The sequence below is a fragment of the Ostrinia nubilalis genome, chromosome 30, assembly GCF_963855985.1.
Source record: "Ostrinia nubilalis chromosome 30, ilOstNubi1.1, whole genome shotgun sequence".
NCBI classification, from domain to species: domain Eukaryota; kingdom Metazoa; phylum Arthropoda; class Insecta; order Lepidoptera; family Crambidae; genus Ostrinia; species Ostrinia nubilalis.
Genome location: NC_087117.1, coordinates 1029970 through 1033973, shown reverse-complemented (window position 1 = coordinate 1033973; position 4004 = coordinate 1029970). Strand labels below are relative to the sequence as shown.

Genomic DNA, 4004 nt, shown 5'->3' with positions numbered 1-4004 from the left:
AATTGATGAGAAATGTCCAAAAGAATAACAAAGATCTGTCAAAAGATGTATCCGTGAAGTTGTTCAAAGATAAAGTTAAAATGACTTTGGAATTCTTCAATAGTATGCCCAATTTTGATCGTGGTAAAATTTTTACGGTTATAAATACTCAAGAATGTAGTGAAAGAGAAATGTACTTTATAGCTGAAGCTAAGTTGTCTCTAACTGATGAAAAATTGGGAGAAATATTGAATGGTATTAACAAATTGGGAATTAACTATAATGGCACTGATGTATTTGGTGTTGAAGCCATTTTGAAGTTCATGTCTGTTTATGCTACTGAATTGATCGGGAAATTCAAAGAGGTATGTTAACAGTTACTTTTATTTATTACTAGATCTTTTTGGTGATTGTTAAACGAAGGCTTACATACTTATTTACTTAGTTTATAATCCATTATTACTAAAGTCCGGTCGCCGAGCACGTAGAATTTCGCCCAATGAACTTAAGCTACCCATCCTTATCGCTCGCGCGTAATTTTATTGCTGTCGCGACTGTGCGATGGGCACCCGCAGTGAGTGTGCGAGCGCAACAGAAATATAATTACGCGCGAGCGATAAGGATGGGTAGCTTGGGGTCATTGGACGAAATTCTACGTGCTCGGCGACCGGACTTTACCTACTATAAATCTAGCGCTTAACTCAGTGCCTTAGGTATAGGAGCATCACGGGAAGGGTAACATTGACATTTATTATGACCATGACATTACAGGGCATACAAATCTAGTCTCCCTGACGTTTGACCGTCACAAAGTCACCCTCCCGTGCCGCTCCCGTACCTCAGGCATTTATTTATTTATTAGCTACACCAACAAAGTCACATACATAATTACATACAGTTCATACATTTTAACTGGCATTGACTGAGTTTAGCGCTAGACCTTTAATTACTTGTTCTTTTGGCAACTGATGATTTGACAAAAAGTGCTTACGTACTTATTTACTTATTCATAGTTCATTCTTACTACTAAACCATATTTTAAATTTTCGCAAATTTCATTTTCAATTTAAAATACGTTGACCACTGCAAACGTTATTTACTTCTAAACTATTTACGATTTATGTAGGTACGAAACGAAATAACGAAAGTTCGACAGTAAAGACAAAACGCATGCTCTTAGGCCCAGAATAGACGGTGAAACGCAACTGCAACGAAACTGCAATTTTCTGAAGATTCTGATGAATGAAACTGAAAGTTTCAAACTGGTCGCGTCATGTGTGATCTCTCAACGGACACTATGGCAGAAACTTAGATGCAACTCAAAAGTAACTAGCAGTTGCAGTTTCGTTGCAGTTTCGTTTCACCGTCTGTTCTGGGCCTTACTCTGTTATTTATGTGGAAACTCTTTCTTAAAAGTCTTTCTTTTAAATTTAATCTATGGATTCGAATCTAGTTCTTAGATAGTTTTAACAATTTCCTTATTTTTCAGCCATCTCTAAAACTAATAAAGAAAATCATCAGCAATATGCCACCAAAGTACATAATACACTTACAGAAACAATTCAACTCTTGTGTGAGCAAATACCACACAATAATCGGAGAGCCGGACATTCTGATATCTTTCAAAGATTGGTACAAAAGATACGACATCAAAACCAAAACGGAAAATATAAATAAAGATAACATTCACAAAGAATATTCTTTAGACATAAAAGCCTTAAAAATATACTCAGAATTGTTGAAAATACCAGCGTATATATGCGATGATTCAATTTTGAATCTATGCGATACGGTTTTGGACATATACACCGAAAATGGAGAGAAATACATAGATATATACAAGGAATACCTGTCAGATATGTTGAATGTATCTTTAAGACTTAAAATATTTGACGAAATAACGCAGCATATTGTCAAAAGTCACAACAAAATTGGTTTGAAGTTTATAAAGTATTTTATAGATGTGTATTCTGTGTATTTTATAAAGAAACCGTATATTTTGATGGGGACTAGTAATGAAATATCGGCAGTTTTGGGAGATGTATTGAAAAGTTGTTTGAAAAAGAAAATGACTGTTGAAGACAGTGTTAAAGTGTTGGAGCTTATTGATACGGTAAGCATCATTCATAATTTAAGGTATAGTACGCAGAACTGACGGCCGATGGGGCAGCAAGGTTCTGGAGTGGAGGCCGCGAACCGGAAAACGTAGCGTGGGACGTCCACCCACAAGGTGGACCGACGATATCATAAAGGTAGCAGGAAGGCGCTGGACGCAGGCCGCTACCAACCGGGTAACATGGAAAGCATTGGGGGAGGCCTATGTTCAGCAGTGGACGTCCTATGGCTGAGATGATGATGATGATGATGAATTTAAGGTCATAGGACACTTATCAGCCCGGAAAGAGATCAACACCGTTTCGCCTTTCGCCGCGAAGCAGGCGTTTACATTACGATTCAGATAAGTGTGCTTTGGAGTACGGAGTTTCATACAAATAATACTTTGAGTTAATACGATTACGATCCGTGTCCGGGTTGATAAGTGTGCTTCTTCCTTTAGTCTCCACTACAAAAGTACACCCCTCTTTACCAGTGGCAAATGGAGTATTTGGGTTACACTCCCCACGTTGGCCGGACACGTTTGTTAAACTTTAAAAGTGACGTTTCCCATCCATTTTTTTGACATTGACAGCACTTACCCCTAAAAAGACGCCATTTTACTTGCTAGCGCACAATCTCGCTTCAAATAATAAATCTACGTGTTCCTAGATATGGCCCGTATACCAAGCGCAGTCCACCTTCGAGGACAAATGTTCGCTACTGTCCCACACAACCCGGCTGCCGGTGCGACTGGCCTGGGACACTGTCCCGATTCAGTGGGTGTCCCGGGCGATTGTGGGAGCGGGAGGAGAGAGGCTGGTTGGGACGCTGCCGGGCGGGGACGAATGCAGGTAAGAGAAATTGTAGTTTTAGAGTAGTGATGTCAAACTATCGATATTATGCGGTATCCTTCCGTTTGGCCAAATTACTTTTCGCCAAATTTCACTTCGCAAACAACTTATCGCCAAAGTTTCATTTCCCAAATGAACTTTTAGCAACTGCTCTTTTCGCAACTAATTCATTTGGTCAAATTATCATTTGGCCAAATTTTACTTGGCAAATGTTTATATAGCAAATGTTTTATTGTGCCAAATATTATATTCCAAATAATTTGTTTCGTCAAATTGACACTTCAGGTACTTACCCACCGTTACCCACAAATTAAAGCATAGGCACATCATGGTTTTCACAAGAATTGTATGTAAAACCACAGAATAATAATAAGTACTACCACAGAATAATAATAAGTACTACGTACAGAAGTTTTACTTCGCGAAGGTATTTAAAAAAATGTATGCTCAATGTTATTAACAATATGGTGTAATTTAGCTTGTCTCAAGAGTCAAGCAAGTTTGTCAGAAGTTTTGTTGACAAACGTCAGTGATCGGTACTGCGCCGAAGCTATAGGGCTGACTTCGGTAAAATGATGTGACGTGAGGTGCCAATCTGCAGAAAATGGCGGAGGAAATACATGATTTAGCATGAATTATCATGAATAATATTAACTACTTATTTACCTCTCAGTGTCTTGAGGCAACTTAAAAAAGTACATTCTGTGTTTTTATTATTATTTAGGCAGTTAAATACTGCACAGTATTTAGTACACCATTTTCTTTATTTTTTTCCATCATACACAAGAATACGCGTGCGTGAGTCAATGTTCGCTCGTATGTGAGGCCTTGTCGAATAGTACTCTTGTAGGGGGCAATCGTGCGTGTTTTGTTTTCGATGTAAACTCGCGGAGATGAACAGGCCTGGTACTACGTACAGAAGTTTTTCTTCGCGAAGGTATTCAAAAAAATGTATGCTCAATGTCATCAACAATATGGTGTAATTTAGCTTGTCTTATGAGTCGAGCACCGTTTTGTTGACATACGTCAGTGATCGGTACTGTCTTGATGCCATAGGGCTGACTGCTACAAGAAGCT

At 38.5% G+C, this 4004-nt stretch overlaps 1 long non-coding RNA gene across 1 annotated transcript; it reads left to right on the top strand.

Annotated features, from left to right (window-relative positions):
* Nucleotides 1-291: 291 nt before the first annotated feature.
* Nucleotides 292-2921, top strand: LOC135086086 (uncharacterized). Its single transcript, XR_010260289.1, has 3 exons — nt 292-344; nt 1469-2092; nt 2746-2921. It is a non-coding gene; the product is annotated as an uncharacterized LOC135086086 (long non-coding RNA).
* Nucleotides 2922-4004: the final 1083 nt, after the last annotated feature.